Consider the following 15,280-nt stretch of genomic DNA (forward strand, 5'->3'; position numbering starts at 1 on the left):
CATAAATCACAACAATATAATTAGTGGGTTGCATCAAAAAATAAATGCTGGCACGGTTTTAGCTATGTTTGGACCATGCCTATTGGCTAACGTAAGATGCCTCTGTGCATCTGTCAGAGGAAATCCACAGAGAAACCATTTAATTGGGTTCGGTTCTTATTTTAAATGACTGTCAAATACCACCATATCAAGAATAGTTGTACACAATGAAAGAATAGCTTCCAGAACCATTCCAAGTAGATCTCTCTGGGCAGGGTGGCCAAACTAAATAACTATAATCTCAAGGTCTCTGCCAATTCTGTCGTAGCCAATTCAGACAGCTGAAGCTGTTTTTGGAACTAGGCTTCTATTACGCTGTGTGAATTATTTGGGATATTCATGAAGACAGTATTGGCTGTCCTAAAGCATGGGCAAAGCCTCATAAAATCATAATTACTGACAAACTCAGGTCATAAAAACAAAAATTTATTTCATAAAAGTCTATATTAACTTCAGCATAATTGACAATAATGTTACTAATTAAAAATACAGTTATTTGATTAATAATGGTATTGTAAAACTGTAAGTATGGAGCATGATTTAAATAAGAATTCATATCATTATATTATTATTAGGTCATCACTTATGCATTATCTTAAATTTTTGTTCAAATTCTTTATAAAAAGCTTACATATATTTTTTTCTATACATCACATTTATTATATACCATACTACAAGTACATCATTAAAATAAATAAATAAATTTTAAGGCCAGGTCTGTGACTCTGTCTATGTTACTGAAGTGAGGTAATGGAATGAGTACATTTTCAAATAATTATAAAAAGTGAACAGCCAATAAAATCATTGATTTTTAAAAATCATTTCTTTTCTTCCTCAGCTGTGGTTTTGCAGATGAATGATCTGGAAAATCGTTCCAGTTCTTCCCAGTTTCTAATTCTTGACACAGTCCACAGGTAATTCAAAATAAGATGTTTAGGAAGATTTTGCAAACATGTCATTAGAGTGAATTCTGATCATTGTAAAATTCTTTTTGTTTTATGTAGCTTTACATTTGTCAGATCTTCCTAGTTGACCACTGAGGATGTTTTACATGCTCGAATGAAAAAAATAATACCAACTGCTTAGTAATTTTATTATATAGCTGATGTGTACAAAGCTATTTTTGTGGAATTATATTGAATTATTGATTAAAAATATTAAAATTTGCTCTTTACATTACCTCCTTTGATTAAAAAAAAATCTAAATCAGTATTCATGTTAAATAAGAGCAATGACCTGAGATGCATTTTGTTGTGTTACTAGAGATCAGAACCTCTGGGGCTCATCATTACACTGAGATTCTTGGAAGTCAGAATATGGAATTGCTCAAGAATTGGAGGATTAAATGTTAATTGACCAGACTGTGTTCTGAAATGAATATCATGAATTTTAAGTACTGTAGGAAGTTATGAAAAATATGTCTTTAGAACTCCAGAAGAGCAGAGTGAGATGAGGATAAAAAAAGATGATAGTGTGATTCTTATTCCAAACTCTGGAATTATTTAAGTAGGACAGGTGGTATTTGTTAACAATGTTGATTAATTTTGTATTTTATTTATAGCTTGGAACCTAGTATTTATGATAGATCAAAGAAATCACCTGCTAATGGTCATAAATTTTAAATTGTGGAAACATATCTAAATTTCTAATCTTCGGGGACATTTTACTTATTACAAACTGGAAATAACTCTCAAAGACTGTGCTGGAGAAATAATTAATTTTAACAGTTGCACATCTTAATCAGATGATGTTCACCTTGCAATTTTCCGTATACTCTTTATAAAATAATGTTTTATGGTCAAAGATAAAATAAGACATGTTCCACTGTTCTACATTTGTTCCAGTCTTAAAAAATAATCTCTTTTGAGATATTAAATCAAATAGAAATCATTATTCTTGTTGCCTACCTTACAAAATTACTACTTAAGGCATTTGCTGCTCCACAAGTTCTTCTTCCAATGGCTGATTTAAAACCAAGTATTTTTACCATCGTTACAGAAATTCATAAATCTTCACACTCTGAGTAGACTACAATGATCAAAGCCGTTAATGGTTTAAGAATCAGAATGTGTGCACATTTAAGAATCAGAATGTGTGTGCATCATCAAAATTTCCTGTCCAATTCCCCACTGAATTATTTGCATAATCGTGCTGACTGTAATATCTCTGGCATCTGTCTCTTTTTCATTATTCCTCAAGCAAAATCCATAGTCCGTGCCCTGGTCATCTTTAATCTGTACTGTTGCAGTCACTGCTCCCTGTTATTCATCCTCAGACAATTATATTTAAGTTAGTCCTGCACGGCCCTCCCAAGAACTTTTTTTCCCTCACCATCACAAACACCTGTATATCTTTCCTTTTAAACTCATTCTACAGTTGTTTCCAACTGTCCTTAACTTTAGGGCAATGAAAATCAGCTTCTTCTTCTGTGTTAATCACTATACCACTCTGAATTATTGAAATTTTTAAACACTTTCATGAATTTTAAGTATTGTTGGATCACTAATAGATGATAGATAGGTAGGTAGGTAGATAGATAGATGATAGATAGATAGATAGATAGATAGATAGATAGATAGATAGATAGATAGATAGAGTCTTATTTATTTAAACAATTGTCTGTCATTCTTTGTTCACATCATTGTATGAAGATATTGCTCCTAGTAGTTTCTTGAAGTCAATAGCCGCCTGGTAAAGGGTTATTGATTTAACATTCTTTTTGACTTTTCCCCCTCTCTCAGAGGCCATTGCCACTACAAAGAAAAATGGTTTATTACTACATTGTTTTCTTAATCTTACTCTTCCACTTCCATTATAGCTTTATGTATAAAATGTTCTTAATGATAACACAGTTTATGAGATTTTCTTTATGATCTAGATTATACTAATGATTATTCGACTTAAAAATTTGTTAAAATTGAAATTCTCAAGTCCCATATACTAGAGATTTTTGTTAAGCTGCTTGGAGTTGTGGCCAGAAATCTTCATTTTGACAAAGTGACTCCGATGCAAGTAATTCACAAGTCACACTTCAAGAAATACTTGAGATAAATTATTATTATATTCCCACAGACTTTGTTCTATACCAAAGATTATTCAATCATCTTTTAACTTTTAGCATAGGAATAATAATACACATACTCAGTTATGGTTAAATAACCTTAGTAAAATTTCTTTACATAGTACCTGGAAAACTGAGTAGGTTTTGTTTTGGGTAACTAATTCTTATCTGAATGTTACTATATGAAATGTATGATTATTTAATTTATTGTGTTCTTTAACAGTTTGTGTAGTTATTGTATGGTTACAATATTCTCTGTTTCAATTGCAATTTTCTGTAGCACAGGGGAATATCTTTGTGTAAAGGCAATAGCACAGCAGACATTACTAGGAAGCACAGTAAATATTTTTAGAATATCAAGATAAGTTTGGCATATATAAGGGGATAAAATATAATCTTTAAAAAAGAACAGATTTACGTTTAATAGTGTAAATATAAGACATATAATTAAACTGTTCAAAATAATAGCTCTGAAGTAGTAGAATGACTATTACAAAGAGAATTGAAATCAGATATAAAATACTGAAGGTGTATTAAAATCTTAGGTATTATCTTTCACTGTAAAAATGATCAACTTACACGGACTACTCATGTCATTTTGCAGAAATGTGGTCTAGAGTCACCCGCTTTGGGAGGACTTCAAAATAAAATAATGAGGTTAATATCTAGTCCCTCTTTTCATTAAATTTAAAGGTCATAGGACTCTTCTGATGGAAGTGAAATTCAAAGGTGAACTTTAAAACAATTTGAAATTAAATTTCTCCTCTTATATATATGTGCTAGGCTGCCATTATTAACCATGATGATGTAGAGACATTCAGAAAGAAAAATCTTTTAATACACTCTTTTCTTTCTATACACAGGAAAAAAAATATATGGCTCAAATGGATTAAAGAAGACTTAGAAAATCTGTGCATAGTGTCATGCATGTTTTGGTGCTCCAAAAATTGCATTCAATAAAAATGAAAAATATGGTTACATTTTGTGCACCAGATTTATACAACAGTATTTTCATATAGTGAAGAAAATTGGAAAATTGAGTCACTTGCACATTAGAAAATTAGAAAATAAAAAGTCATTTTTTTTTCCAATTAATTTTGTAAATTTCACTCTTTTGGTGTAAAGAACATGACTACATTTGCATGACATCCCTAACGTTAAAGCTCTACCCTGTATGCAGACCCCAGCATATTTTATGCCTCTCTCCTTGCAGACAGTAGTGTTGCAAAATGCAAAAAAGATTTCATTGCATTTGGAACAGATATTTAGATATTTATTCACCTGTTTATTTTACTTTAAAACACTTTTTCATCTGTTGTTATTTTACAACCTTCTTAGATAAAATTATTTCATATATACGTAATGATTCATAATTTTAACATGCTTCAAAAATTTCCTACCCTAACTTTGATGTGAAATTTTACATAAGGTTCAATTAACATTTGCTGAAGTTGGTTCCAGATCCTAGGATAAGTATTTTCATACAAAAAATATTCTTATTCAATTTCTATAATAACTTATGAGTTGGAATTATTCACTGTGTGAAATGAGGAAGTGTGTGTTCAAAGAATTTGCCTGAAAAAGCATAGCTAATTAGTGGTAGAAATAGAATGTGAGGTTATTATTTCATCATTGTTTTCTATGACAATACCATGATCCTTCTAATTCAATGCAGGGGTAGGAAAAAATGCCTTTCCTTACTCCATCAAGCCCAGAAGAGTATCAGTCCCTTAATAATAAAGTCAAAATATTGTCTGAACAAAAGAAAATTAATGCATTTTTTTAAGTAGTAACATAGTAAGAATTACCACTTTGGCTCAGACCTGTGGTCAGTAAGGCCTAATGTTCTGGCTCTGGCAGTGACGGTGACGGACATGTTATTAAAAGGCGTTAATATCCTTCTTGATGTCAACTTCACATTTTTATGTTAGTTCCAAAATGCTGTAGATGTGTCTAATATATCTTTAAAGATCCATCGTTTATAAATTCATCTGTATTATTACTTAAGACAATTTTGAACTTTCACAACAATTTATATTTCACTCATTTGGTATTTTTTTATATAAAGCTTTGTAGTACAATTTCTATTTATTCAGTACTGTTATCTATCCAAATCTGACTGTTACTTCTCACATGGCAATAATTAGGTCTTACTCTGCTTTGTTTTCCTCAAAAAGCTTAAGATAGTACCTTAAATTTATGTTTGTTGTAATAAGTATACTTGATTCAACTCCATAGTAAGATATAATAATGCCTACTTTTAAAACATTACATTAAATCATTGTGTTACCTACTACTGATAAAATTAGTAAGACAAAACTAATCTTACTTTAATATTAAGAGAATGTAGTCAGAAAGAGTTCTTGATTTCTGAGAAGTGTTAATGTGATGAAGTAAAAAGATGAGATGTTCAATAAACTCTGACCAACAATTTTTTTAGGAAAAGTAAAAATTAATGAGAAATTTCAATTGAAGAGGTGGCCATGAAAGAAATAAAATTAATAAAATGGATTGTTTAATGTGATTTATTTTAAGAAGTAGGTTGAAATATAAAAGAAAAGATGAAATCTAGTTTGCTAAGAAATTATCCATAAAAGGAAATTTGTTAAGATTGGGTGGTTTAAGTGAAAATGTTTAAACATAAAAGTCTATGCAGGCCACTTGAGCAGAAATGGACACTGAAGTATGAAATAATGATTGAATAAACATAAAAAAAATGAAATCTCTAGTGATAGAAAATTTTTACCATCTCGATATTCTCTAGGAAATTTTATTGATAGCAGATCTGAAAGGTATAAGGTTTTCTTTTAGAATAAGTAGATGATTTCTACTTAACTGAATACATTACGTGCATTAACTGAAAGGGAGAAGGAATAATCATAAAATTAGTATTAAGTAATATGGTGGATGTAATTGAAGACATAAAAGTAGGCTATTACATTAGAAACAGTAGTTACAATTCTATAGCTAAAGATAGGAAGAAAAACAACATATGCTGCAATACCCGTAGAAAGCTCTATCTACATGATGCCAAGATGAATGGCCAATTCCAAAATTGGCTTAAAGACATACTGAGCCATGGCAGGCGGGTGGAAACATCTATGCTTAATGCCATGCAAACAAAGTAACTGGTTTGCTACCTGAGTATTTTATGTTTTAGCACAAAATAAGAGTAAACAATAAAGAATTTTTCCGGGCCGGCCCCGTGGCTTAGCAGTTAAGTGTACATGCTCCACTACTGGTAGTCCGGGTTAGGACCCCGGGTGCGCACTGACACATGGCTTCTCTGGCCATGCTGAGGCCGCGTCCCACATACAGCAACTAGAAGGATGTGCAACTATGACATACAACTATCTACTGGGGTTTTGGGGAAAAAAATAAAAAAAGAATTTTTCCATAAAAACTTAATGAAGACCCTTCCTAATTCTTAGGGTTTCTGTAGTGCAGGGTGGTGAAATCTGAAACAAATGATGATAGGAATGTCTGGCATATCCAACTGCAGTTATTAAGTATCACTTAAGGTATATTAATCCTATATAAACTTGGGGCAATGGTAGGGATATCAAGAAGTGTTATTATCAGGTTTTGAGTATGTGAATGCCATTATAAGTGCAATATATAACACTAATTCTCTAAAAAATATTCAACTCACTCTCAGTCATAGTGCTCATGTGCTGAGATATTGGTGTTAGTCATTTTACTTTATAGCCTAAAGCAATAAAAAATGATTCTGATATACAAATGGTCATCTCCTTTCTGGTACTTTAGCATGGCCTTTGTTCTAGTTACAAGATTTCTACATAGCAACCAAAAGGTAACACCAAAGCTTCCAGAACCAAACATTTATAATTGATAAAGAGATCTCATATTAGTATCCATATCAACTTCCCAATTACTACCATTCAGCCTTCTTCAAAATCTAGGACCTGCACTTCCCAAAGATTTTTTAAAATTTAATTGTTTAAAAACAAAACAAGCAATCAAAAACAGAGTGAGAAAAATTGAGAATGGTTTGCTAAAGTCAAGCTTCAGTATGAATTAACAAATTTGCCTATGCTGCATAAATGTTAATTAGTCATAAAACACTCACTAGATTTATTTAACATTTATAGGAACATGTTGCAGATAGAAACATCTGAAGCCTTATGACAAAAGTTGCCCATTAACACACATTTCTTTCCTAATCCAAGTGTTAGATTACTTTTCTGACTCAAGGGGAGAAGGTTTATGCAGGCAATGGTCTAAAAATTGATTCAGGAAGTAGAGACAAATATCTCCAATAAATCTAAAATGCTATAAAATATTATAGTAGTATTTTACATTATGGAGAAAACTGCAGTTTGGGGGTAGTTATACATATCCACATATTTGAACAACATACAATCATAAATATGGTACTTTCTCTTTTTTATTTCTCTCTGTATACATGTATTCATAAATATCTAAATATACATTTGCCTCTGGCTATGCCAGACTGTGATTTACTTAAAGGTAGAGAGTATCTATTATTCATCTTTGTATTCCTTCATTTCTTGAACACTGTCTGGCACACAGTCAATATGTATTCAATCAACACGTGGTCAATCAATGTTTTCTATTTGACAAAATGAATGAACGAAAGCATGAAGGCATGGAGGATGCGTAGTTGAACACAAATGAATACACATACATACATAGAAGTGTCATATGCACGTGCCATACCCTTCAGTTCTTGTCCCAGGATGCAACCAACTAAGAAGTGTTTATTTTCTTTCCATGACAAAAATTCTAAAGGTGCTTGCCTGATGGGTTCTTTGACATGGAAACCAGTTTTATGTAAAAAACAAACAAATATGTAATTAAATGTAATTTAATTCAATCAATTAATTTAAATGATTGTCTCAAATTAAAGTGCTGATTTGGTGTGACGCAAACAGCATGTGCGAGTTTTGCAATTAGACAGACCTGTGTGGTAATCCAGTCTCCCCTCCTCACGAAGATATATCTTCAGGCAATTCACCCATTGCAGTTTTTTAATTTATAACAACAGGGGAGAGCAATACCTCCTGCTTTATTTATTTATTTATTTTTTGGTGAGGAAGGTCAGCCTTGAGCTAACATCTGATGCCAATCCTCCTCTTTCTGCTAAGGAAGATCGGCCCTGGGCTAACATCCGTGCCCATCTTCTTCTACTTTATATGGGACACCGCCACAGCATGGCTGGAGAAGCAGTGCGTCGGTGTGTGCCCGGGATCCGAACCAGGGAACCCAGGGCCGCCGCAGTGGAGCGTGCGCACTTAACCGCTTGCGCCACCGGGCCAGCCCCAGTTCCTGCTTTTGTCATGCATTTCTCACAGATCTAGCTTCTTATGTTTTACTTTTTCCCCCATAAATCCACTTCCTTTCTTATTGTATATTTTATCTTTCTATTATGTGTCTTTCTTTTACTACCTCAATTTTTTTTCTTCTTCTTTCCTTCCTCCCTTTCTTCCTTTCATTCTTTTTCTTTTTTGTAAGGCAAGTTAATCATTATAAAAGTAAAAAAAAAAAAAAAAAAAAAATCAGGTTTCCAGAGAGATTAAATGATGTAATGTACATAAAATTTACATATCACCTAAGTTAATTTAACTCAAACGATAAAGAATATTAGGAATATTAAATTTAAAAGTTGTATATGGCACACCAATATCAATATAATTACACTTTCTGATTTGTATGCCCAATGGAAGAAGTATTAGGCTTAAATTTCTATACTCCTTTAACATAATGACTTCTTTCTGCTACTATCCTAATATGAGAAAGGTGAAAAAAATTATCTCCCTAAGTGATGATAATACAAGGAATTTCTAATTTATTTTTTACTCTTAAACCAGTGTTGCTGGTTAAGCCATATGCATCTGATCTCTTTCTTAGAATTGTATAAAGTTAGTTTGGGACCAAGTACGAAGGGGAAGGTGGATTGATCTAGTTCTCTTGACTTGTTCCAGCATGAAACATGAGCAAGAAATAAACCCTTGCTGATAAAAGCATCTGAAATGTGTGGTTGTTTTTTACAGCAGTAAAATCTGGAGAAAGCAGTCTAATAGAGAGGAAAATAATTTAAACTGTTAAAGAGGTAACAATTACACAAATGAAAATAATTGTATTTGGTTTCTTTGGTTGTTCTGATCTACTGATCACATTAAAGGCCAAGAACGTGTCCCAAAAATGAAGGGAAAATAATGTGACTATATCAAAGCTTCATAGCAATAGCTGCTCAATATATAACTATGCAATAATTGTTCTTTGATAAGCAGTGCCACTTGTACTCTCAAAGCACAAACTGGACCTGAAATTTTATGTGATATCTCTATTCTGTTTTTCCCCATGGCATGACTAGCATGGTGAAAGCTAGAACAAGATACAGCTTGTAACCTGGGATCATAAAGGATAGACATTGATGTGACAGCTTTTCTAGGCCTTTACTGCTCCACAAGACATGCACATTTCATATTTTGCACTTTGAAAATATGCCAAGGGGCAGAAAACAAATAAGGGACATGCGGTGATCTGACTCTTGAAATGCGGACCACACAGGCTGCTTAAGTTGAATTGCTCAATACTCCTGCTGAAAAGTTGTGATCTCTTTGAAATCACTCATGACAACTTCCTTGGGCTCCGCTCAAATATTGTCTATGGGGCCACAAGGTCGCTGGTCCACATAGCGGAGCTGCTCAGCCTGACAGAAGAACCAGTGAATAGCAAATAGTGTAGTCTCCTTTCTGCAAGGCCGATATTTTGAGAAACTAAGGACTTAATTAGCTGCTGTAATGTAGAAGAATAATTCTTACCTTTTTAAAATTTGTGACAGAAACAGACCTCATTATCTGCTTCCCAAAAGCCCCAACAAAGGCTTCTCTAGTACCTGTACATTTCCATATGTTTCTCACCCCAAGGATTTCAAAAATGATGCTGAACTTTTAATAAAATAATTAGACTGGAACAATCACAAAACAAAGAAGATGACATAATGCCTGATTCAGATCACTCTCTTAATGAATGTCCCTTCGGTACTTATATATTCACTTTGCCTCCTTCTGCATTTTTAAAATCTATTTCAAAAATGTTTATAAAGCTAATTCCTGTGGGTGTTTTCTAAGGTAATTGAGGGCAGACCCACTGCCCTTTCTCTCTCTGTTATCTCTCATAGGACTTGAGCTGGGCTTTACCTATTGTAATTTCCTTCCCAGTCACTATTACTATACTATCATTGTACTACTAATCTTTTATTTATGCCATATTTTGCTTTACTTTCAATAACGAGCACGTTTTAAAATATCCACACTTTATTTTTCAACTTCAGACTCCCAGAAGCCCAAATTATACCAGGTTCTGATCATTTTATGTCTGGTCTATTACAATGACTTGAAGATTTTACTTTTTTTTTTTTCCTAAGTGTTTACTATGTTAAAGATAATATTCTATGGTCTTTACGTATATTACATTTCTTAATCCTCAAAACAATCTTAGGAAGTAGATGCTGTCAGCATTTCCATATTAAGAAGACAAAAGATGCACAGAGAAAAAAAATTAAACAAAAAAGACTCAATCCCAAGATATAATGCTATCACTTGACTCTTTTTCATGCCCTGTTTAGCAACAAACCACTTTTAAAAAGCCGTTTTTAATTGAAAAAAAAATCTTTGTCCTCCTTTACGTTGTAAATTGGGATTCATTTTCAAATCTATTTTTTCAAATCCATGGCTTCTTGTTCTAACAGAGCACCACGTCATCAAGACTTTTTCAAAGCATTCACATGACTATGATACTTCATATCGCAAATGTCATCAGTGTTCCTCTACTGCTTATAGAATGGATTTCAAATTCCTAGCTAAGCACACTATGTTCCTCTGAATTATTTCCCTGTCTAATATTATTGTCCAATACTCCTGCACAAGCACCATTTATCTCACATCACTTAACCCCCAGAGACCTGTCATATTCCTTCTTGCCTCATGTCTTTCCTCAAATAGACTCAGAGGCCCTCAACGGCAGCTACACCTTACTCTCCTCTTATTCTCTATCCATTCTTGATAGAGAATCCCAGAGTAAAATCAACAAACAAACAAACAAAAGACAAGGAGAGAGAACAAAAATGAATAAAATTAAATTTTCCTAATATGTTAACATAGTGAATTAAGCCTATTTTGATTTAAAGCCTTCTATTTGTTTACTTTTCTTTTACTTAAGCCTTCCTTATTTAGAGAGATATTTAACCTGAGTTCCAAACACTTAGGAAATGCTTGGGGTAATTTTAGAAGGTATCATAAAGATGAGAAAAAGAACAAGAAAAACGGTAAAATGAATCACTTTTCTATTTTTTTCTGACTCGCAGTTTTTGAAAATTTCTTAATGCAGATGTGGTGTTACAATAATAATAGAAACATGATAGTATCATAGGCCATCAGATCTCACAATACAATCCAGGCACCAAGACATTATTTTTTAGCAACATTAGTTAAGCATGTGTTACACACAGAATGCATGCTAGCTGTTGGGGCAAAATACATAAATCAGACACAACCTCCTACTGAAAGGAATTTACAATTTACCAGAGAGAAACATACATATAAATTTAAAAAGGCCATGGAGTAGGACAGGCAGCATTCTTAGGCCAATTTCATAGAAATATGTTCCGTGTCCAAAGGCCACACACACACAGATGAGAGGTCAATTCTAGCCATAAAACATGGAATATAATAGAGTAATATGAAAAATGTAAATACACACACACATACGGATGATCAGAAAAAGGAGATAATTTTGTGGAAAAATATTCTCCCCCCAAAAAACAAAACAAAAAACAGATGCCCATATAAATCTAACCAAACCAAAAAGAAAAAAAAAAAAGGAAAATGTAATAGGTTGGAGGAAAACACTCACAGCAAGATATTTTTAGCTTTTGGTTGAAATGAAGAAGTAAAACATAAAAACTAACAGTGGTATCTTGTTTTTGCCCACGTGGAGAATTGTTCTTACTATGGGCAAGAAGCAATAGTATATATTACAAGAAATGTCTTGGAGTTTTGCCATATTGCCATTTTCAAAACAGTGAGTGCCTGAATTGATATGATTTAAGAAGCAGTGTAATATCAGAGTTAGACATTTTTTGGTTCTCCCTTTTTAGATGATACAAATAACTTTAAAAACTTGGTTTTTTATTCCACTTTTGAAAGAGAACATGAATTATACAGAAAATTATTTTTAAAAAGTAAATATTACCCAAATTCCACCAATAACATATAACCATTAATCTGTAAGCTACACGGTCAATATGTTTGTCTATCTTATTCACTGATCTGTCCTTCAGTGCCTAGGATGTTATCTGGTATATAGTAGGTGCTCAATAAACATTCATTGACGAATGGATATGTGAAAAGAAGATCGGCAGTATTTTTGTTATCTAAAAGGGCAAAGTTTGAACAAATTAAAGGATAGACACCTAGGATTCTAGTTCTTACAGACTGGATCTAGTAGATAGACTAGGAGTTATAATAAGAAATGAATAGAAAGGATTACTATTTCTCTTGAAGTTTGTCATATATAGGCTACTTATATACCTAGACATACCCTCATATATTATTTTGAAGTATCAGGAAAATAAATCATAAAACCACAGAGAAAAATTAAACATAGATATTTAATTATGACCTAAGAATTTTATGATTAGCTCCTCTGTTACTGCATAGTGTTAACAATAGATTTTCTGTTATTCTTAATTTTGCTGCTAATGGGAATCTGTCTTTTCAGTGTCTTCACAGGCATTTTAGAGGGATTTGGTGAGAATTATCTGGGGATGTGATTCTGACACAATTTTAAACTAGTTCTAAACAAAAATTCAAATGGGACTCAGACTTAAATACACTATGTTTTATAGTTTTATAGTATATTAGGGAACAATTAGTCAAAACTCATCACTTTACGGATAAGGAAAATGTGACATAAAGAGACAATGTAACTTGCCCCAAATCATACCTAGTTTGATTCATAAAGTCTATACTTTTGGACCCAATATTTCCACTTCTGGGTGTTAATGTTAGAAAACTAATGCGATAAGAACACAGATCTTTACATACATAATTTTTATCCTAGGAAAAAATAGTTTAAAAAGAACAAAATACAAAACCAAAAAACACACACCTAATTATTGAATAACATATGGTTGATTAAATAAAGTAGGGAAAATCCAGACAATGGAACATTGGGGAACTATTAAGAATGAAAGCATCTAATTATATACAATGATGTGGAATGATGTTCATAATGTATTGCAAAGTAAATAAACATAAGAATGTCTATCATATGACCTCATTTTAGTATACAGTACTCTGCAAGTGTATATTTGCATAAAAAACTGAGTGAATAGGAACCAAAATAGCAGTGGTTATTACTAGAAAATGTGACTCTTGAAAAATTATAAGAATTAAAAATTTTCTAAAATTGTTAATTCTAACAATTTTCTAAAATAAATACTCATGGTCTAATAAAAATAGCACGAGAACAATGTATTTAATATTGGCATTGAGGTGTTCTTTTATTCTAGTCTAGCAAGGAATCCTTTAGACCATTCTTTACCAAGGTCGGTCCAAATGATGAAAGTGTTGACTTAGTTGTCTTTAGGAGTATAGAGAACCCTAAGTTATTTCTCAAAAAAAAAAAAAAAAAAAAAAAAATCATAGTATAAAGAAAAGTCAGATTAAAAAATGCAGTGTATATAAAAACAAATATGGAGTTTTCAAATCTTTGCTACTCTAACTACAATGCTAAGATCTCAGCCAAGAGCTGCTTGCCAAAGATAGGAGCTAGAGTTTTGGATGCCCAAGAAAATGTCAGCAAATTACCCAAAATAAAACCAGATGTGCAGTGTTACACCACCAGGATTTTAAAATAAAAGATAGTTCTAAGTCTGGAGTCATAGCTATGGTCAAACTCAAGCAGAAATAAAGGAGCTAGGGGCTCTAATCACAGGTTTCAGACTAATCTTATCTGTGTTCATATGATATTTCCTTCCTATGGAGGTTTTTATATGTACATACTAGGATCATCTTCCTAAAGAAGAAAAACCTAAGGCTTAGAGAGGCCAATAGGCCACACCAAAAGTAAGTGGAGAAATGAGTATATGAATCCAGGCAAGCATGACTCAAAATCCATGCTCTTTCCACTTGCTGTATCTTGTGGAATCAACAGAAGTTCCTTACTGTCTGTCTCATTTTGATAGTGCTGATACCAGCCAATAATGGATCCCTCTGGTACCGTCAGTACAGGAGACCCATGTGAGCAGACTAAGGATTTGAATTTGCATTCAAAATCCAGATGACAGAAGGAAGAGTTCTATAGGAAGGAATCCCTGACCTCCTCATCCTCAACTACATTCTTTCATGAGTCCCTAAGTGCTGGTGATTTACGCCCAGTAGGAGTTAGTACATTTCAGTATCTCCATAGCCTTCAGTGGGATAGGTATGCATGGGGCAGGATTGCTGTGCCTCTGAGGATTTATAACCAAAAGAAGACTGTGGAAATGTGGGAAATCTTATTATGTTCCTAATAGAGCGGCCACCAGTGGATTCCCCAGCCAAAATGCATATGGTGATTGTTTTAGTTTGCTAGGGCTTCTATAACAGAATACCATAGACTGGGTGGCTTAAACAACAGAAATTTATTTTCTCACAGTTCTGGAGGCTGGAAAGTTAAGGTCATAGTGTCAGCAGGTTTGGTTTCTTTGAGGCCTCTCCCCTTGGTTTGTAGATAGCCATCTTCTTCCTGAGTCTTCACATGGTGTTCCCCCTATGTGTGCCTGTATCCTAATCTCCTTTTCGTATAAAGACACAAGTCACATTGGATTAGGGCCCACCCCGACAACCCTATTTTAACTTAATTATCTTTTTAAAGGCCCTATCTCCAAATAAAGTCAAGTTCTGAAGTACCAAGGGTTAGGGCTTTAACAAGGGTTAGGGCTTCAACAAGGATTAGGGCTTCAACATATGAGTTTGAGGGGGACGCAAATCAGTCCATAACACTTATTCTCTGGTCTCCCAAAATTCATGTCCTTCTTGTATGCAAAATATGTTCACCCCATCAATAGCCCGTGAATGTGTAACCCATTCCAAAAGGGACAAACTAGAAAGAACAAAGGGTCACAGGTCCCAATTAAGTCTGAAACCT

General features: G+C 33.1%; 1 protein-coding gene across 5 annotated transcripts in view; it reads right to left on the reverse strand.

The window, feature by feature from the left end:
• Positions 1-15,280, reverse strand: part of LRP1B (LDL receptor related protein 1B) — a 1,862,264-nt gene that overhangs the window by 16,224 nt on the left and 1,830,760 nt on the right. The window lies entirely within an intron of this gene.

This window comes from Ceratotherium simum, chromosome 9, assembly GCF_057802395.1.
Source record: "Ceratotherium simum simum isolate JZ-2026a chromosome 9, ASM5780239v1, whole genome shotgun sequence".
Classification (NCBI taxonomy): Eukaryota; Metazoa; Chordata; class Mammalia; order Perissodactyla; family Rhinocerotidae; genus Ceratotherium; species Ceratotherium simum.